Source organism: Mastigoproctus giganteus, chromosome 6 (assembly GCF_048544385.1).
Source record: "Mastigoproctus giganteus isolate SK-2022 chromosome 6, ASM4854438v1, whole genome shotgun sequence".
Lineage (NCBI taxonomy): Eukaryota > Metazoa > Arthropoda > Arachnida > Uropygi > Thelyphonidae > Mastigoproctus > Mastigoproctus giganteus.
In genome coordinates, this window is record NC_143580.1 from 206204849 (window position 1) to 206227939 (window position 23091).

General features: G+C 35.1%; 1 protein-coding gene across 2 annotated transcripts in view; it reads left to right on the top strand.

Annotated features, from left to right (window-relative positions):
* The first annotated feature begins 411 nt into the window (after window positions 1-411).
* LOC150084902 (kinesin light chain-like) overlaps window positions 412-23091 on the top strand; it is a 172916-nt gene continuing 150236 nt past the window's right edge. For both annotated transcript variants that reach the window (XM_090376696.1, XM_090376697.1), the window contains exon 1: window positions 412-806. The gene's annotated coding sequence lies outside the window, so the exon portion shown is untranslated. The remainder of the gene's footprint in view (window positions 807-23091) is intronic.

The following is a 23091-nucleotide window of genomic DNA, read 5'->3' on the forward strand; positions in this document are numbered from 1 at the left end:
TATCATTGACAATACCCCATGACCTGCTCTGGCTACACTGCTCGGAAAACTTCATATCTGACTGAATAATTACTCCAAGGTCTTTTTCATTTTCTACCACCCTAAGTGTAGTACCACGCAGTTGGTATGCTTCTCTGGGGGGGTTACTTCTACCCATATGCAGTACTTTACATTTGCCAGTGTTAAACTGGTTGCCACTTCTCAGCGCATCTGTCAACTTTTCTACACGTAGAAACAACCTATATTGTAATATTATTGAATTTCTTAATTTGTAGTGCATTTTAGTAAGAAGCAAGTAAATTTTGAAGTAAGTAGCATTAATTTTGTGAAATACTGTCACTGTCCACTAGGTGTCATGAAATTGAATATTGGTGTTTTAATGAAACTCTAACGTTGAAATGTGGTGGGAGACGAGGTAGTTTGTTTTATTGTGCAGTGGTGTGTGTAGTATGCAAGGTGTGTACATTTTTTGACAATTACTCGTTGACGTCGAGGTCAGCATAGTCACAAGGTATTTCACTATTACCAAAAAAAAAAAAAAAAAAAAAAAAGAATAAAGAAACAAACTCGATCTAGTTTTTGAAATGCTTGAAAGTGATTAATTTTGTCGAAGCAAGAATTACTGACGTGCTAAAATAGAAAAGTAAAGTTTCCGGGTAGTTTATACTGATGGCTTGGGTTAGTTTTCTGTGACGTGGACGTAAAATGATTCAACCGTTTATGACCACAAACTGGAACGTTACGCTTAAACCAAAACATTTCAAGAAGATAGCAAAAAAGTGATTTACCCTAGTAAATTCTGGCAGGTAAGTTCTGATGAAGTGTATGCGAGTCAGGTAATGTCAAGTTATAACATTTGGGCCACTCAGTAGAGCAGGTATGTTAACAGTGAGTTTACTAGTAACGTGTATTCCAGATAACTTATTTCGGAAGTATGAATTTTTGTTGAAATAAATCTTTGTTTTTGATTCAGCTGGTCTAAGAAATAATAGTTTACAATTAAAAAAAAAATAAATAAAACCTTTGTGTATATGTGCGCATTCGTTTTTCACACGTCTTCACTGTTGGTAAAAACTTCTGTATGATTTCTTATATTGCAAATAAAAAGATGATTAACTGGGTTTAAACTTTGAAGACAGTATAATCAGAATGATAAGATATAAAAATTGAGTAAATATAAAACGTACGAAATTTTCTTACCTCTCTGGTAGTTATTGAGCCACAAATTGTGACAGCGTGCGTCTTGAAAAATAAGTGTTAGCCTCAGAGCTCCAGTCATTAAGACAAAAAAAAAAAAAAAAAAACACAAGGTACACAAAATGTGTATCGACAACCTTAATTAATTAAAAGACTAGAGTTGCTTAAAAATTTAATTAAGCCGTAGATCCTCCCAGTGTCAATTTTGAGTTCATCTAACTCCATTTCAATCAACTTAATAATAATTAAAATAATTAAATTAAATAATTAAAACAATTAAAATAATAATAATAACTTGGGTTGGAGTACGTTTTTCATGATGGCTTCAGCTTTAGTCCATCCACAGTGTATTTATTATTTATTTATTTTTTTAAAGTAAAATCCGATTTCCACGGCCGATGTTTTAATTTTTTCAGAGGAACTTCAATTTTTTCAAAAATTTGGTTACAAACGAATTCATTTTGTTGAAACGAATGTTTCAACAAAAGTGAATTGTTTAAGTAGTCAACAAAAATGTTGACTACTTAAACAATTCACTTAAACCCCGAGATTAGGCAAAAATTGTTGATTCAATATGATGGAGACAGACTGTATTCACTCAGTCTTAGTTTGCACACTGTTGAATAATTCCACCAGGATAAGCATTTCTGTTTGTAAACATTTCTGGTTTTGTTTACATTTAAACATAACAGATTGAAGTTCAGGATTTATTAATGAATACTTCAGTCATTGCTTGGATGAAAATGTTTGTCCATCATATTTAAAACAGTTGTCTGCGATTGTTATTTTCATCTGTAGTAATGAAGTTATCAGCCTTCATGACTTACCTTTATTCACGGTTTGTGAGTCAGTAATCTACATAATTTTGGGTGGAATTGAATGAAGCTAGTCATCCATATGATCACTCTCTTCATGATTCCAGTTTTGATTTGAGAGAGCAGCATTCTTTTTCACTATGTAATCATACAGTTTTTTTTTTTTTTTTTTTTCCAGTGTCATTATTATTTTGGTATCAGTTTAAATTCTAGAATTCAACTTTCCTTTCTGCTGTGTAATCATCCAGTTATTTTATTTATGTGTAAATAGATGTTGCCATATTGCATTGCCAAGAACTAGTATATATGAAAATGAATTTTAGGTCTGGAATTGAAATACAACTGTTAAAGTGGATTAAAGAGTGTACAGATTGTGAGCTAAATAGAGGCATAGAAAAAGGAAACTGGAGGATCAAGACTAGCTTAGTGAGGCTGTTTGCCCTGTGGCCCATGACATTGACATTCCTGGAACTAAAGAATCTGGTCACATGAATCTGGAGATGGTGACACTCGTGTTGGATATTGCGATTCTGATACACCAGATAACACTAGTAAAAGATTTTTAGTGAATTTTCCCCTACTCATGCTAATGATTTGTTTCTAAACTGTATGAACGGTCATGACTGAATCATTATATCCTCACTGATGCATAACATTGTTTAAAGATTCCCCGTATCATTGAATGGTTACTTTTCCCCCCTAAATCTTTACTGTTCTGAATATGGTCTGAAATATTAATAGTATTTTGTAATGTAGCACTTGAACAAAAATTAGCATTTTTTCTATTTGACTTACAGATACTATTCCAGTATTTTTACTATAATAAACTGTTGCATAGTTAGTATTTTGAAGAACAGTGAAAATCTAAGCACTTAGCTCTGTAGAGTGAAATCTGGTCTTTAATTTCTAGAAGTACAGATAATTCCCAGATGTTTATAAAGGCAATTGATACACTGAAGAATTGGTAAGGAAGTGCCACAAACTTAGAACTATCTGTTCTTTAAGAAATTAGACAAATACTCTACTTAAGCTGAAGTGCTTAGATTTTCACAATTTTTTTTTCAATTTACCTGAGCACTGCAAACAGTAACTAAGTTCGGTGGCACATTATCCTATAGGCAAAAAAGACATCTGCCTAGGGTCCCGATCAGAGGGGAGCCCCAAAATCACTGTTTCAAAAATTCATTGCTGTGTTTTACTAATATTTTTTAAGTGATTTTTATCTGAAACTGAACTTTTTACCTACCAAGGTCAATAATGAACTTTACTTGAAGATTGATTTTAAAATTCCTTTTTTTTTTTTTTTTCCAAAATGGTTTTACCGATTATGATGAAATTTTATATTTAGTTCGTATGTAAAGTGACCAGATCCTTAGTATTCCAATGCGGGACATCTGGGGGGGGGGGCTATTTTCACACACAAAAAAAAAATATACTTATATATTTTTTAAATTTTTGTATATAAAAAATATTCACATACAAAATATAAATTAAATTCATATACTTCTTTGAACTAAACTTATAAAATAAAATATCACACTTCTTAAAAAAAACAAATATAGCCTGTTTTGTTTTGTTTTTAAAAAAAGGCTGAAATTCAGTATACGGTACCCCTGGTAGTTTGCTACGTAACAAACAGAAGGTTGCGTGAAGGACGTGAACTGAGAAAAATAGTTGTAATTAGAAGGAAAAAAATCCACTTATTGGAGGGGTCATGTTTTTAATCAATTTTCATTTTTGTTTAGTGAAAAAAGGTTAGGTATTTTTTCTGTGAAATAATAAAAATACATACTTCTTTTAACAATAAAAACAAAAGAAATTAAATATATTTTCCCACTGAGTGAATTTTTCTTAAAAATTCTTCATTATTTGCTATTTCTTCGTAAAATTCTTCACAAGAATTAGCAAAATTGCACTTAACTTGTAGAATTGCTTTCAACATTTCTACGGTCAGTTATGTATGTCATATAATTTGTTTGTTTTGTTGTAATGATAAAATGAAATTGAAAATGTTCTTTATTAGTTTTTTCTTTAGATGGGGCACCTCAAATTACATTTTGCCTTGGGCCCCATGAAGGTATAATGTGCCACTAACTAAGTTGCTCTTTTAGCAACTTAGTTTCTATTTTTCGTCAAAATGTATAACCTAATAGGCATATTTTGGAAACCAACATCTTTATTTCTTGTTCAGAAATACTAACATCTCTTCTATCATATTGAGCATCAGATGAGTCAGTTATTATTATTATTAGCCATATGGTGCAAGGAAGCCTGAGGCTTATGCTGCACCAGCCAAAAAAAAAAAAAAAAAATCCCGTGTTACCCTGATAGAAAGAGAGAGAAGTAGAAAGGAATCACCAAGAAAGAGAAGAATGATGATATCCAGCTCAGGACCCTTGGTGTGCCAAGCCCATACTCACCAGATGTGAGCCCCTGGGGGAGTTATTTAAGATAGTGCTTTTTCTCTTAGAAATTTTAAAAATTCAAAACTTAAATATTCATTTTTGCAAATGCAGAAATGAACTTTTAAATTGGATGATATTAGTCAAAATATATACAAGTATGAGTGCAAGCTCCATTACCATTAAATTAATAATTTCAATTCTGAATTTGTAGCTGGACATAATGCTGTAGGAGATGCTTTTTGTGTGTTATGTGCTGAAGGAGTAAGTGGAAATTAAGTGATTTGATGGGTTGTGAATTCAATGCTTTTTATAAAAGGGTCATTGACTTCAAAGGAATTAAATCCATGACTCAAATACTCAGCTGCCCATAGAGCCACTGCAACACTTGTAGCTGCCAATATGCAAAAGAAAATGTGCTGCTTCATCAAAAAAAAAAAAAAAAGTTGAATTTTTGGTGAATCAACTTTTATCCTTTTGTGAGAAGATGCTTTACATGATCATGTGTTGCCTTAGAAGAGGACCAGTTTGTTTTATTAGCAAATGATAAGTACCATATTTCAACATATAAGTTGACCATTCAAGCATTAATAAGTTGAATAACATTGATTCTTTCATTCGTCTTTCTCATAAATGTGAATGAAAATCTCTACTAGAAGCTATTTTCAGCATCCTTTGCCTTTGAAAATAATCATTGGCTTTAAACAGAATACAACTTACTAAAAGTAAATGTTTCTGAGATTTTTCAAATTTCTAATAACAAATGCACTTTCATTTTGAAGCATTGTTTATAGAGAAACTAAATTTCAGTACAGTACGAAACAGGCAACAAGGAATGGCTTAGGGACATAAAGCCTCACATGTACACATAGCATTAATAAAAGATGTCAGTCTGTCATCTATGCCTGTTGGTTTTAGTTTCATGACCTGCATGAAGAAGTACTATATAATTATTGCTTACTTTTCAGTTTACTTATTTGAGCATGAATTTTTAAGGCAAAAAAAAAAAAAAAAAAAAAAAGTAGACATATCCAGAACATACACTGGTGTACAAAGAAAGTACATCACCTAGGAATTTCACATTTCTAACCCTTTTTTGAGATGGTATGTTACATTAATGACTAGCATCACAAATAGAAATATAAACAAAAGATATTTATTAATAGTTAAGGCAAAGCGAAGTAATATTTGACAGGTGCTCTCAAAATATTCCAAAATGAGCATTTGCAACCTTTATATAAAAGTTTTGGTAATCACAACAATTATTGCTGAAATGTTATCAGAAGCTCTCAGTTTGCTTCAGTTTATCATTTTAAATGGAAAACAAAATGAAAAGTTCACTACGTGCAAACTAATATTTAGTTGAACTGCCTGTGGCCCTGATGACAGCAGCACACTGTCGAGGCATTGACAAGATCAATTTCTGATGATAATCAACTGATGGTTCGTAGTTCCAAACACGAATTATGGCTTCCTGAAGTTCACAAAGGGTCTTTGTTTTCTTTCTGGAAACTGCAGATTCCACACAATGCCAACAGTTCTCTATAGGATTCAGGTCCGGGCTGTTTCCCTGGCCTTACAGCTAAGAGTTGTAATAGACTGTTCTTCCAACCATTTTTTCACCTGTAACAAATGTAAACACGTTACTGTCAAACCTCTAATGTAGAATTGAAGCTAAAGTAACTAGAGAAGTGCCTACTTACACTTTTTTTGCCTGATGACAAGGAGCAGAGTCCTGAAAGATGCAGTTACTTGGCAGGTTGAAATGGTCTCTAATGGTTGGCAGCAATTTGCCTTCCAATATATTATTATTATTATTATTAACCATACGGTGCAAGGAAGCCTAAGGCTTATGCTGCACCAGCCAAAAAAAAAATTCTGAGTACCCTGAGAGAGAGAGAGAGAGAGAGAGGGAGGTGTCAGAAGTAGAAAGGAGTCACCAAGAAAGAAAAGAATGATGATATCCAGCTCAGGACCTGGGTGTGCCAAACCCATACTCACCAGATGTGACCCCTGGGGCTATAGCCAGGTATCCATTGGCATTTACTGAACCTTTTATAAACTGCAGGTGACCTACTCCACGATACGAAATGCACCCCCCCCATATCATTTGGCTTGTATGGAATTTCACTGTAGACACCATACAGTCTGGATGGTATTCTTCACCACATCTATGGTGAATTGTTTGTCTCCCATCAGAGCCATGCAGGTTGAATTTCTTCTCATCCGAGAAAATAACTGACTTCCACTACTCAGGGGTCCATTTGACATGCTTCTTACACCGAATTAATCGGGCCTTTTTCATTTTTTGTTTGAGGAGGGGCTCCTTAGGATGACAGGCTAGAAGTCTAATTTTGAAGAGGTGTCTTCTCACCATTACTGCACTTGCTATCACTCCTGTATGTTCTTCCCATTCTCTTTTCAGTCAGACAAAGAAGCTTTATGGTTTTTAAGGCATAAGCACTTCAAAAAGTGGGCCTGTTTTGATGTAGACTCGTTTGCATCAGGTTCCTTTTTTCCCATCAACAGAACCAGTGTTTTTCAGTTTGGAAAGAAATCTACTCGCTGTCGACTGATTACAAGACACTCTATAAGCAATATGACGGGAAGAACATCCTTCCCCATGTAAAGCAACAATAGCACTCTTTCTCCATGCATCAACTGCATGTAACTCACCATCCTGACACAAGCAAGGAATGATGCAACTTTTGCAGAGTATGCTTATACAGGGTGTCTCAAAAATATTGGTACAAACGTTTGAAAATGTTCTTTATTAGTTTTTTCTTTAGATGGGGCCCTCAAATTACATTTTGCCTTGGGCCCCATGAAGGTATAATGTGCCACTGACTAAGTTGCTTTTTTAGCAACTTAGTTTCTATTTTTCTTCAATAAGTATAACCTAATCGGCATATTTTGGAAACCTTTAGGGGAGGTAGGTAACATCTAAAGGAATGTGAATCGCATAGGAATCCATAACCGGAAACGTCACGGGAAAGTAGTAGCAGAGGCACAAGAAGCAGAAATGACACAAGACAGTAATTAGTGGCAAACATTTATTTGACCAGTACGAGATGGCTGCATTTCATGATGTTATAACAGATGCTTGAAGGTTCCACCATGAGACGCCATGCATGCGTGACACCGACACAGCATGAATTGGTGGACACGGTCGAACACACCTGGAGTTTCTTAAACAGTAGCAGCAGCGCAGCCGAGTCTCGCCACGAGATCCATTTCCGTCTCCACAGGCAATTCATACTCGATAGATTTGAGGCCCCCCCCCCACAGAAAGAAATCAAGGCTCGATAAATCAGGTGAGCCTGGGGCCAGGCAACGGGTCCACTCCGGCCAATCCATCGATGCCCAAAACGCCTGTTCAAATGGTCACGAACACACCTTCCATAATGGGCAGGCACCCCGTCATGTTGAAACCAAATGTTGTGTCTCACATTTGCTGGAACATCGTCAAGTAACCCTGGTAGAACTTGTTCAAGAAAGATCCGATATTTAGCGGAGTTCATGCGGGATGGTAACAGGTATGTGTTGACTAAGCAGTCACCGACCATACCTGCCCACACATTTATTGGGAAGCGATGTTGTGCTGCATGGGGGCACACACCGTGTGGGTTGTTTGTGAGCCCACACACGAGCACTGTGCTGATTGAATAAGCCTTCCCGAGTGAAATAAGCATCATCCGTGAACAAAACATAGGCTGGAAAATTCAAGTCTTGAACACTTTCATGGAGAAACCACTGTGCAAAAGCCACATGTGCAGGATGATCTTGGGGGGGCAGTAACTGAACCCTTTGGAGATGAAAGCTGTGTAAAAGGATTTGTCATGCCAGACACACGCTGTACACTGTAACGAGACACTCCTAAGGTAGAGGCACCTGCATGTGTGCTGGTAGTAGGATTATTCTGGACGGCATTCAACACACTTTGTTCCGTGGCAGGAGTTCGCGTCGAACGTGGTCTGCCCGCACTACTCCTGTTACCTCTAAATGACCCATAATCGTGCAAATTTTGATGCACACACGCACAAACAAACAGTGGTCCATGTCTGTCTGGGAAGCCTTCTCCATAAATTCATTGAGCGGCTTGTCCGTTGCCCTCTGCTAATCCATACACTAGGTGCATGTCTGCCAGCTCACAGTTCGTATATCGATGCATGCTCTTCGTGCGGCGACTACTGCTTGAATGAGTAAACCAGAAATTTTCCCTCTCGCGAACTGATGAACAGTGCCGTGTACCGACTTACGGTGATGTTTCCGGTTATGGGTTCCTATGCAATTCGTATTACTTTAGATGTTACCTGCCTACCCTAAACGTTTGTACCAATATTTTTGAGACACCCTGTATAGTTCAAAGTAACAGCTGATGCAATATTAAGTCACAACCTATGCATGTCAATCTTCTCTGATGCAATCTGTAAGAAATATCGCCATATACTTAAAAAACTGCTAGATTGGGGAGATACAAGGACTAATAGATTAACAGTAGCCACTGGCAGAGGTGAAAGTGATTCTTGCACTGCTTCTATTGGAATGAGCCGCAGCCTGGAAAATAAGATGCAGGATATTTCAGAGACTGCTGGGAATCATTGGGGTACAAATAAACACATAGGTTGTTTTAGGGTAGGTAAGAAAAAGAACAGGTGCATGTATACTTGCGTGTACACCAATGCTAGGAGTTTAGTAAATAAATTTGATGCATTTGAGGTATTGCTCAAAACATCAAAGGCAGATATTGTGGGGATTTCAAAGACGTGGTGTCACACAGATATAAGGAATGCAGAACTGGAATTTGGGGAGTATAATGTCTACAGAAAGGATAGACAGGATAGGAAGGGAGGAGGGTTATGCTATTAGTTAAGAAATACATAAAATCCAAGGAAGTGAAGCCAGTCAACATTGCTCGACAGTGCAGTGTCGAGTCAGTTTGGTGTGACAAGCATTGGGAGATCAAAATTGATAGTAGGAGTGTGCTATAGGCCTAATGACTCTGATGAGTATAATAAGAAACTGTACGGGGAAATAGAGTGGGCCAGTAAATCAGAGAGTCTTATAATGGGGGATTCTAATTTCCCAGATATTGACTGGAATTTGGGGGCTGGTCACTCACACACTAGCAAGGCTTTTGAGAATTTATTGGATGATTGTTTTCTACATCAGCATATTCAGGAGGCAACTAGAGGGAGTAATACTCTTGATTTGATTATCAGTAGTGATTCTTCATGCATTAAGAATCTGCAGATAAATGAACCACTAGGTGGCAGTGATCACAGTGTGCTGAAGTGGGATTTACTCAAAGAGGTAACTACCATTAGGGGGAAAAAAGGGAAGGGTTATTGCTTTCGTAAAGGCGACTACGATGAACTGAGACAGTATTTAAATTCTATACTGTGGAACCAACTGATGATGTTACCAACAGCAAATTCAAAATGGGAAGCATTCAAAGAACTTATCTTGGAAGCTACTAGGCTTTACATACCAACTAAGAAATATTGTTCAAGGTTTAGGCCTAAGTGGATGTCAGATGAACTAATGAGACATATGGCAGAGAAGAAAAATGCATGGGATACATACAGATTAACACGTGACGCAGAAGCTTATGATAGATACAAGTTGATCTGTAACCAAGTTACAAAGGAGGTTAGGCAGGCGAAGGCAGATTACGAGAAATCTTTGGCAAGGGATGCAAAGAAAAACAGCAAAGAGTTCTTTACTTATGTAAACTCTAGAAGGAAGGGGATGAATCAGATTGGGCCACTTGATATTCGATTTGTCAACTGTTGATGATCCTGCTCAGGTAGCTAACAAACTGAATGAATATTTTGCATCGACATTCACACATGAGGAGTTATTCAGCGAGGGGAATATCAGAGGTGTATTCAACTCTGGCAGTAAGCTAGAGAACCTTGTAATAATGAGAATAAAGTGGAGGAGAAATTGTTGAAGATAAATACAAGAAATGCACCTGGGGTAGATGGGATCTATCCAGTTATATTAAAGGAAGTAAGCAAACCCTTAGCCATAATTATGAGAGCTTCCTTGGACTCAGGGGAAGTACCCATGGACTGGAGATGTGCAAATGTGACCCCCAATTCACAAAGGAGGATCAAAGGGCGACACAAGTAATTATAGACCTGTTAGTTAACTTCTGTTCCTGGAAAATTAATGGAGACACTGGTTAAAGAAGCACTGCAGGATCATCTAGACAAGATTTCAGTTATAGTTCAGACACAGCATGGTTTTGTTAAGGGGAAGTCTTGCCTGACCAATTTGATTGGATACTATGATGCAGTCAAAAAGAATTGGATGCAGGGAATAACTTTGATATTATATACTTGGATCTTAGAAAGGCTTTTGATACTGTTGCACACGGAAGACTGCTGCACAAATTGGAGCAGTGTGGCATTGGAGGCAAATTACTGCTATGGATAAAGGGATGGTTGAGGGGGAGAAGACAGAGAGTGGTAATCAATGGACACTGCTCATCGTGGACTAATGTTATTAGTGGAGTCCCTCGGGGTTCAGTATTGGGTCCATTATTGTTTTCTGTATTTATAAATGATATTGATGATGGTATATCAAGCTTAATGTCCAAGTTTGCAGACGATACGAAAGTTGGCAGGGTTGTCAAGGACACTACTGACACTATGCTACTGCAACAGGATCTGGAAAGGTTGAGCAGATGGGCTGAGAGGTGGCAAATGAAGTTTAACATTGACAAATGTAAAGTACTACATATGGGAAACAGCAACCCCAGAGCAACGTATCAACTCTGTGGTACTACACCGACAGTGGTAGAGTATGAAAGGGACCTGGGGGGGTGGTTGTGCAGGCGGATATGAAGTTTTCTGAGCAGTGCAGACGGGCTGCAAGAGTAGCTCATGGTGTATTGTCGATGATAAATAGGAATTTTTCTAGCAGGGATAAGGAGGTGATTATTCCCTTGTATAAGGCAATTGTCAAACCGCACCTAGAGTACTGTACAGGTCTGGAGGCCTCATTTCAAGAAGGATGTAGAGCTGCTGGAATGAGTACAGAGAAGGGCAACAAGATTAGTGAATGGAACAAAAAGAGGTGCTCTTACGAAGAAAGGCTTAAGTTTTGCAAATTACAGTGTGTGGAGACTAGGCACCAGCGAGGTGATCTGATAGAGGTGTATAAAGCTTTGAATGGTTTGAGCATGCTCAATGCTGATGTAATTCTTCTTCTTGCTCAGAATAATCACCTGAGAGGGCATAAATTCAAATTGAGGAAAGACAGATGTAGGATAGACATGAGGAAATTTGCCTTTAGCCAGTGGGTGTGGTTGGTTGCTGGAATAGACTTCCATCCCTTGTCATGGAAGTTGATAGCCTAAATAAGTTTAAGGCTCAGCTGGACAGGTATTTCGAACGAACAGAGGGGTGAAGTGGAAGTGGTTATTTTTTTATTTATTTATTTATTTATTTTTTTTTTTTGCCTGATGCTCCATAAGCTTGCTTTCTTGCATCAAATGCCTCTACTAATGCCAATGCTAATGTTATTTGGACGACAATTGCAATTTTAAAGGGTGATTCACTTTCTTTAAACACCAGTGTGTGTGTGTGTGTTCTTATTTATTACTTTGGCACAACCACCAGGTCAGTGGCATTTACAATAAATCATCAATACAAATGTTAATCTTATTTAGCAGTCACTGTGTTGAACCCTGGTCCACTCAGAGTGCTACTGCACTTGCACTCCTGACCACTTGGCAATGTCAAGCACATGCACATGCACATTAAATATCACTTTTAACTCTTCATTGAAGCAGATGTCGTGATTAATACCATAAAATTTCAATCAACAATCCTTACATTAGCAAATGATCAATTAGCATTAGCATTAGTGAGGCATACGATGCAAGAAAGCAAACTTATGCAGCATCAGCCAGAAAAAAAAAAAAAAAACCCCTCCCATTTCACCCTTCCATTTGTTCCAAATGCCTGTCCAGCACAGCCTTAAATTTATTAAGGGCTATCAACTTCCACAACAAAAGATGGAAGTCTGTTCCACCGATCAACTATCCGCTGGCTAAAGGCAAATTTCCGCACTTCTATTCTACAGCTGTCTTTCATCAATTTGAAACTGTGCCCCGCTCAGGTTCTTAATATGAGCAAGAGGAAGAATCCCATCAGCATTCAGCTTGCTCAACTCATTCAAGGCCTTATACACCTCAATCAGATCTCCTTGCAGATGCTTACTGTCCAGGTGCTGCAATTTGCAGAACTTAAGCCTTTCTTAGTAAGAGCACCCTTTGTTCCCCCTCAAACAATCTTGTTGCCCTTCTTTGTACTCGTTCTAACAACTCTATATTCTTCCTAAAATGAGGCCTCCAGACCTGTACACAGTACTCTAGGTGTGACCTGACCATTGGTTTGTATAACGGGATAATAATCATCTCCCCGTCCCTGCTAGCAAAATTCTTGTATATCATTGACAAGACTCCATGACCTGCCCTGGCAGCCCTTCTACACTGCTCAATGAACTTCACATTTGACTGCACAATTAACCCCAGGTCTTTTTCACTTTCCACTTCCCTGAGTGTAGTACCACACAGTTGGTACATTTCTCTTCGGCTATTGTTACCCAAGTACTTTGCATTTGTCAATGTTAAACTTCAGTTTCCACTTTTCAGCCCATTTGCCTAACTTATCTGGATCCAGTTCGAGTAGCATACTGTCTTTACTGTCGTTAAGACACCTGCCAACCTTTGTATCATCTGCAAATTTGGACTTTAAACTTGATATACCTTCATCAGTATCATTGATAAATATACAAAAAAAACAAAACAAATGTCAAGTAAAATTACTTTTGAACTTATTTTGATGGTAAACTAACACTTATTTAAAACTTAATTAAGTAGGCATGTGGGGTGAATTTTGTTTAAAAATAGTTTGCAAAAAAATAATTAGATTCTGTTGCAGCCTTAAAGTACCTTTCTTCACCTTTCCAACTAATGAATAAAATCAATAGCACAAAAATCTAGCACTTCCATAGCCAGGTGGGCAGGAACAGCAATGCATAGCACACGCTTCTTGATTAGACCGGGGTTCGAGCCCGTAACCACCAAATACGGAGGATGCAGAAAGGTCAGGGAATAACTACTGCATATCCCCGGAGCAATATGGCCTTAGTTGCTAATGCTTCTAAAAACCAAATAACAACAACAACAAAAATCTATTTAAAGTTTGCTGCTTACAAAGATAACAAAATTGAAATGCCTCTGTGGTGAATCTCAATGACATATGTCCACGCATGAATTTTTTTTGTAGTGAAGCATCCATGACTTTTGTGCATCTAGCATTAGTTTTATAATGTTTATGGTAGTAGTATTAACAAGGAAAAAAAAATTATAAAATGTCTCTGTTGATCCCCGTGTTGTAAATTACTAAATTAGAACCTATCTTATATTCTTACGATAAATTAGAGCATATTTTATATTTGTTATGATAAATTAGAACATATTTTTAATTTAATTAAATAACTTAGTTAATTTTTAAAAATTAAACTGATATAATTATGAATAAAATTAATATATTCAGTAGAGTTGAGTTCCAGAAAGAAAAAATATCATTGAGAAATAATACGTGACCAAGTTATAGGCTTTACATTTTGATGTGCAAAAATCAGCCTGCACATGCCCTTATTTTAAAAATAAAAAAAACTGTTGCTGATAAAAATATCATTTTGTATCAGCAATAGTTTTTTTATCAAGAATGCAAAGAATTCATATACCACTGAATTATTAAATATTGCAGATATAAAAATGACATTGGTCATTTATATTATAAACTTTTTTTAAGTGTTCTTTTTTTATATAACTGTAACTATTGAGACTGTCATATTTATAGTCTTGTTAGCCTTAACTGTTGATACTATGAATATGAAAATTTAAAGTGAGTGTGGAAGAACTGTTAAACAAGGAAAAAAAAGAAAGATATACTGTTACATGACCACACAGATTTATAATATGTCAATTTTATCATTTATATGAAATGATAAAAAAAAAACCTACCTTGTTATGAACATATTTAAAAAAAAAAAAAATCTAATATATGCAGTTTTCATTTTCAATAAGATATATTAGCAGATTCTGATATAGTAGACTGCTTTACTGTATTTCCTTTACAAAACAAAAATTGAAATATCAGTTATCACCAGGGCTGTAGTGTGGGGTATACGCCATAATCCCTCTGGATTTTTTTAGGTGAATGGCGTATATCTTCTGGATATATATATACAGGTATATGCTGCATACCCTCTGGAATTCGATTAATAAGCACAGTATACTCTCTGCATATGTAACAGTTACAGAGTATACCTGCTGCTAATTTTATGACTACAGCACTGATTATCACAAAATGAAAAGGGAAAAAAATTCTAATTAGAAACATTTAGGAACATAAAATTGTCCCAAAAAATTAAACAAGGGTCTTTATAATTTTTTACAGATTCAAAGGAAACAGTATAATGCACAGTAGATTATATCAAATTTTAAAGGACTGACAGACATGGAAAAGACAATAGGCATGTTATATCTCTGTCGAAAATGTCTTTTGTCTCCATCATATGTATTTACTTTTTACTTATTATCTTCCCAATGTGTATTTATTGGACTGGTTTTTTAAAAGAATGAATGCAAATTGAATCAGCTGCATAAGTTCCTTGCTCCTTCTTAAATAAATCTGTAACTGTTCATCAGATAACCAATATTATTTTGAGTATCAGCTGCTTTTGATGTCCCTATCCATGTCAGAAACTATTTTTGCCAAAACTTTAAAACCGCCATTTTTTTTATTTCAGTATTTAATGATTTCTGTTTCCACGTGTTTTATTGAAACATTGTCATCTTTTTCATTCATTGTTTACAGTAAGGGTACTTAACAATATATATATATATATATATATATATATATATATATATATATATATATATTAGTCAATTTTATTTAATGGTATCTGTCTGTAGGGAATTAGGTGTATAAGGACCAAACTAACAAGTTAGTAAAAGTAAACTAGCTTTAGCCTGGAAGGCCTATATAAAATTATATTAATGAAAATGGAAATAAAAATAAAAAATGATGATGAACAATGAAAATAACAATAAAAAATGATAATAACAATAAAAAAATGATAATAAACAATGAAAATAAAATTGTAAATAACATTCTTCCAGTTGGTTGTCGGTCTGCTACTTCTTCAGGGGCTTTGAGCAGACCGATAGCCAGACTAAAAGAATGTCTCATACCTACCTGTTTCTGTTGTCCCCATTCCAGTTTTGCCTGATTTTAATTTTTAGGTGATTGTATAGAAATTAATAGAAATTAAATGGAAGTGCTAATAAATGAGAAAAGATAATGTGTTAAATTAAAATTTTGTAAAAATAGTGTCAGAATCAGCAAACTGGGATAGGTGACACAAAGCCCAACGGGTATGTATCAGATTAAATGAGAATGGGTTCTTACTTCCTTCTTGTACTGTGGTGGTTAGATTGAAAAGGGATCAGTTCCCGCCTTCTTTATGTGTGCTGTTTAAATGATACTGCGCAGCCGCACTTTTCATTGACTATGGCAGTGGTTTTCAGCCTTTTTATAATAACGGCACCCCTAAGTAATTTATTTTATTTTGTGGCACCCCTACTCAATTTTCTGCCTGTTAGATCCAATTCTGTGTGTGTGTGTGTGTGTATATATATATATAATATTAAAAAATATATGTTATATGATATTTATTTTAATAATATAATTATAAAAAGTACATTTCATAATACAAATTATATATATACAGTATATAATTTTATTTTTCATATATAGAGGTACTAAGTAAACATTGATTATAGATCACCACAAAATTAAAAAGATACTGTACACCTTTTTATAATGAAATAAATATATAAATTAAAAAATAATAATAAGTTTATGTAACTTAAACCCAAATTACGTGGCACCACTGGACTATGGCGTCATGGTGAAATTGCTATAGGCAATATGTCCTATGTCAATGCAAATGTTCTGATAGCCTTGAGAGGGTTTTTATTTGAGTTAGTGGGGGGGGGGGGTTGCCTTTGATGGCGGAAGGAACCTATATAAATGAAAAGATGTGTTTATACAAGTACAATAAGTGTTAGTATGATTAAATACAAGAAGTATGTTAATGAAAAAGCGTGTTAATGTAAGTATATAAGAAATGCTATCCCCTGGACAAGGGCCGGTATAGCTTTTCTAAGGCATAATGACCCGTGTATGTCCGAGGGGATAGCTATATACATATTTACAGCCTCCTTCAATGTGAATTTTCAGCCCGTGTCTCTAGGTTTTATACTGTGTTTGTAATTAAATGAAGGGATATGAACGTCGTTATTATGTGCTTAAAATAATACCTTAGGCACGATTATTCTGTTGTTGGGAGTTGATACAAGTTCATAAATTACCAATTATTAGATTCTCTGTTTTTTGGGTGGGGGATTTTTGGTTAGCTGGGTTACAGTGCGGTCAGACGACGAGCCTCTTCTGAGCGCAATAAACCCGGGAATCAAAATTGGGAAGTCATTTCTCAGGGCAATAACCTTTACCTTAGTTTGATGAAGGACACTGGTTTTTAGACAACCAGGCAAAGATGGGCTATGGGCCATTTATTGGTGTTATAGTTCTAAACTGGTTCATTGTATTTTCAATTGGCGTTGGTGTGGTGTAGGTTGAGGTTCGCAAGTATGGCCACTTTAATATGATGTCTGCTGTAATTGGCAGGTATATTATTCTTGATGAGAATATCTGTCAGTTTTTTTATTGCTTCCATCATGTTATCTAGATTATTGCAGATGCGTATTAACCTGTTTGTCTGATTTCTAATAGTGTTGCCATGGATATATTTAGCCAGATTGCCCTCCCAGTTGGTAAGTTTTATAGCTGGGAAGCTAAAATGGTCTCTCTTCATAATGTCTAGTGTAAACATTGTCATTGGTGATAGTGATTTGCCTGTCGAGATAGCACGCTTGTAGGTTGCTATCCGGGTTGATTCATTCTATGATAAAATCTGCGGGATAAATTGCCTGGGCTATGATATCGAAATTGATAACCAGGACATCATCAATGTATCTGTAGAATATAATTTCTTCTTTGATATTGTTTTCGAAATAATGCAGGTAAAGGTTGGCTATGGAGCAAGAACTGCTAGCCCCCATAGCCACTTCCCTACTCTGCACATAAATGCTGTCTCCCATAAGTACGTAATTGTTTTTGACACTGAGATTAATAAGGTTGTCCCAGTACTGTTTATTACATCCCATTATATTCTGATAAGTTTTGTAGTAGTGTTAAAGAACTTTTTTTAAATTATCGTGTGATATACTGATGAAAAGGTTTTTAAAATCGTAAGTGTATAGACTTCTGATTCTATTGTTTTTGATGTAGTCTAAATATTTTATTATTTTATTAAATGTTATTGGAGATAAATTTAGTATTAGTGAGTTGGCTAGCTATAATATTTAATTTGTCCTCCATTAAATTACTGGATGGTTTTATGTAGCTGTTTCTGCTGGAGGTGATGAACCTTTTTCCAATCGGGACTTCATGGAATTTGGGGATCCAATATATGAAAGGGTACCTTGTGTTATCTATTTTTAATTTGATTTTGTGAATAGCTATAAGTTTTTTGGTAATGCAGCTAAGTGTGGAGTTCACGAGTTTATATGTATTGCTGAGGTCCATCTCCTCTTTAAGCATGTCTATGTAGAATTTTTTTGCATATAACGCTGAAGTTGTTATTGGACTTAACTATATTTGTAATGACGAATTTATTTTGTAGTTCTTTAGTTTTATAATTAATTCTTTTAAGGTTGTATTGTTTAATGTAATTTTGGTGTGGTATGTGATTTCTTTGAATCTAGCCAGGATAAGTTCGGTGGAAGTATTTATCCAACTTTGAAAGGCTTCTACTGGTGTGTTGAATTTGTAGGTTTTGAGGGCAAATTGTAGAAGATCCATGTAAATAGATTTGGGTGGGTTTTTTAGGTTGGCTTGGGTGTTGGGTCTGAATTTAGTTCCATTTTTCATAATCTCTCTTAGGGTATGGTCCTCTATAATGTTAAGGTCACCTGTAATGATATGATTGTAACGGGGTTCTATGTATTTTTTATATTTGTTTTCCTGGCAGTAACAGGGTTGATCTGTGGTGTTCATATTAGCAATGGTATTTTTATAGTTACATATGGCCATCCCTATTGGCTTGTTGTATCTGTTTCTGATTTCTATGTTGATATTTTTTATTTATGATATCTCTGATGTTGACATAGTCAAATGAACGATTAAGGAATTCTATCTGGGTAATCAATTCCGATTCTGAATTTAAATATATCTTCTAAAGTATGGATGAGATGTATTTTTCTGGATATTGAGTTTTTGGTAAATCTTGCTTAATGCTTTTAGTTTACTAATTTTAAGAGCAAATAGGGTGTTGTGTATAGTTTTCACGTTAATAGGATCCTTATCCCATTCTGTGGGAAGTTTATCAAAGTCGTTAAGGTTTTGTGGCCCATTCCTGTTGTAGTTGCTGCGTTCTTGCTTAATTTTACCATTTTTTTATCCCATTAACGTGCAAGTTTTTAGTTAGTTGAAAGATAGCATTAGCATTAGTAGAGGCATTTGATGCAAGAAAGCAAGCTTATGCAGCATCAGCCAAAAAAAAATAATAATAAAATAAATAAATAAATAAATAAAAAAATATATATATGTACATTGTTTGGGGCTAGTGTAACTGAAATTTCTGCCATTGAATCTATTGTTTAGTCTGTATGGGTAGAGGGATTTATATTGTAGTATAAACAGGTCTTCCATAATTTCCCTTTTGGTGGTGTTTTCCATTATTGCTAGGATGGCTATCGATATATTGGTGAAATTGTGTTTTTGGAAGTGTCTGAGTTCTATTACATTGGTGTATTTGTCTGTAGCGTTAGAGCTGCTGTCTTTGGTGGGATTTTCACCATATTTCTTTATTTTTGAACGGTGAAGATTTAATCTTATGTTCAGCTCTGTACTGGTTTGCCCTATATATTGAATTCCACATATTTTACATGTAATTAGGTATATAACATTTTTTGTATGGTAAAAATATGGTGTATTATCAGAGGTTTGTTGGTGCTGGTTATGCATGTATGGCATAGTTTTGCATAGTTTACTGTTACATTTTATAAATTTTAGTTGACTCTGGTGGCGTAGACTATCTATGTAGTCTTTGATGTGTGGGAAGAAATTAAAAACTTTAGGTCCATTGAGTTTCGATTTATTCACTTGTGGTGTGGCGACATTGCATGCTATATGACCGTTTTCAGGAATTGTCGGGTCCTGTGTGGTCATGTCTATACCCAGGGTGCAATTTATGCTGTGATACCCATACAGCATGTTGTTCCTATATGTAGTATTATTAGTATTATTGCTAGCTTGGTAAAAATTATAAAGTTATAAGAAGTTATGATGATATACGAAAATATAAGGCTAGGTTCCATGTTAATACCCCTTACTACCTTTAGTGATGAAATTTTTAAAGTTTCTTATATAATTTTGATTAAATTTATAATAGGTGAATAATAATAATTATAATTATTATCACTGTAGTCCCAGAAGCTGATGAGCAAGGCTGGGTACTAGCAGAGTCAATTATATTGTGTTCTTATTGAAGACTATAAAAATGATATTTGGTAAAGTTTACTGTAATAGGTATCTGTCAGGTGTGCAGTGTTAATGCTATTGCACTTAGGGCAATTTAGGCATTATACATGCACGAAATTTTATTAGTCAATTTTATTTAATGATAAAAAAAATGTCATGTAAACTGATTACTATTTTTTGACATTAGCTTTAATCAGCAAAGGTATATTGGTTTAGACTTTTACTAGTTTGTTAAAGGAACATAAATCTTTTATCTGTAATGTAAATATGAAAAGACATAGCAGTAATTTTCTTAAATTACTTCATTCCAGAATATACTGTAAGCTCTGGCTTACCAGAAATAAAAAAAAAAAAAAAAAGAGGGGGGAGAATTCCGATTATACTTATCTTATAAAATATTGGATATTATTCCTGAATATAGGCATAGAGATATAGAAGGAGAAGGGTGCGAATTTGAGGTGTCTTTTGCTCTTTTCGTTGTGTAGAGATGTCGGGAAGTGTGTAGAGAAGTTCTGTATAGGATTGTGCATGTGGAAGTTTTTGTGGAGTAATGGCATAAAATGTGAGGAAGGGAAACCTGCTAGTTGGGAAATAAAGCCGAAGTTTGCTGGAGAAAAGGTTTTCGAGGAAAAAGAACAAGAAAATAGGATCCTATAACATCAGAGGCGAGCGGGGGGCCTTTAGATATCCAGGACAGATTAATTCGACTGATTAATAGTTAGCAAGTTGATCAGGAAAGTAAGTTGCCAATTTTCCTTTATAATGTCTCCCGCTCTAAAATTATTCACACTAGAAAGATTTAGTACTAACTGGAACTCCCTGAAGGCATTCAGTGTTCCTGAGAAATAATATATATTTCATAAGACAATTGTTAAGGGTAAATATTATATTAACTCTTTAGAGAGCGGAGTTTAATATTGAGTTTGTAGGTGTTTTTGTATTTGGAGTATACAAGTAAATTCTAATAACTGTGAAGACCCCTCCTGCAAAGTGGAGTTTAGAAATATTCATGTTAACCAGGAAGACTGTATTTTAAATGTGTGTGTTAACTATGAGAATTGTGTCTTATAAAGTGAAATGTATGATTAAGACCTAAAAATATTATTACATGTATATTAAATCGTTCTTTGATATTAACGGTTGTCGGGAGTAAATTTGTCTTCACTCTACTCTGTATTCTGAAAGGACACGGAGTTTTATTTGCAGTCAGAGGCCCCAACAGATTTAAAATAAAATAGGACAGCAGACATTACACGGCAGCGCTTGTGTAAATTGTTATAAGAAGAAGTTGGCTTTAATCAACCAGTACAAATGAACCCCTACAATACAACCCCAGGTGCTTGGCACACCCAGGGTCCTGAGCTGAATATCATCATTCTTCTCTTTCTTGGTGATTTCTTTTTACTTCTGACTGTTTTCTCTCTTTCGCTCTCAGGGTAATTCAGATTTTTTTTTGGCTGGTGCAGCATAAGCCTCAGGCTTCCTTGCACCATATGGCTAATAATAATAATAATAATAATATCTATCTGTAGGGAATTAGGTGTATAAGGACCAAACTAACAGGTTAGTAAAAGTACCTAGCTTTAGCCTGGAAGGCCTATATAAAATTATATTAATGGAAATATATATATAGTGTTTTTAATGATGGTTATGATAATGATATCTAGTCAATTTTACAGTGTTAGGAGTTTGTCAGTTGTACAATGTTAATGCTATTGTACAAAGGGCAATTAGACATTATACGTGCATGAAATTATATTGATCGATTTTGTTTAATTAAATGTTATTAATCTGTAGGCAATTAGGTGTATATGGATCAGGTTACCAAGCTAGCAAATGTAAACTAACTTTAGCCTGGGAGGCCTATAAACGTTATATGAATGTAATGGTGTTAAAAATAATATGATGCTAAATGATGAAAGTAACGATAAAAATAACAATATAAATGCAAATAAACAAAAAATGCAAATGAACAAAATAAATTGCAATAACATTCCCTCACTTGGCCATCAATCTGCTACTTCATCGGGGGCTTTGAGCAGAATGAAACGGGTAGGTATGAGACATTCTTTTAGTCTGGCTAGTAGTAGTTCTGATGAAGTAGCAGATTGATGTCCAAGTGAGGGAATGTTATTGCAGTTTATTTTGTTCATTTGCATTTTTTGTTTATTTGCATTTATATTGTTATTTTTATCGTTACTTTCATCATTTAGCAAAATTATTTTTAATACTATTACATTCATATAACTTTTATAGGCCTTCTAGGCTAAAGGTAGTTACATTTGCTAGCTTGGTAAAAGGTAGCTATTAGATTTAAAATCGATATCGCAAAAAATAAAGGGAAGCATTGTATTGAACACGTGAGTAGTACGTGGTAAGTTTTTTCGTTTTTTATCTATCGCCATTTTTTTTACGTAGGTTGCCGAACATATTTCGATACAGTAAGTTTCTGACTTATGCAACTACGGAGCTATGTAACTTTTTTTCACTATATTTTTTTTTTTTAGGATTGTAAATTTAAAACAAAAAAAATAAATAATAATAAGCAATCAATAATGATGATCAAGGCACACACAAATTGCACAAGTGAGATATGGAGTAACAAGCAAAAAAATAGGAAAGAAGAGATTTTTACAATTCATTTATGGGTTTTTTTTTTTTATATATGACTGAAGATTTCAGTGAAGGGGAACACATTTCACCATAATAACATAAAAATCCACAGAATTCCAGCTATTGCTATTTTTGAAAATGCAATAAGATCGAGTTTACTACCCGTTTATAATTAGCTGCACGAACAGAAAAGCCCAATAACACGGAAAGTGCAAATTGTTTTATGATAGTGACCTCCAGAAATGTGCTTTAGTAAAATGTGAGCTCACACGGGGTGATAATAATGAGTTTTTCACCTTAACCCTGTGAAGTTCTTGACAGTTATCATGGTGCTGACTAAGAGTGACAGTGGTACTAGTAAATCTACCT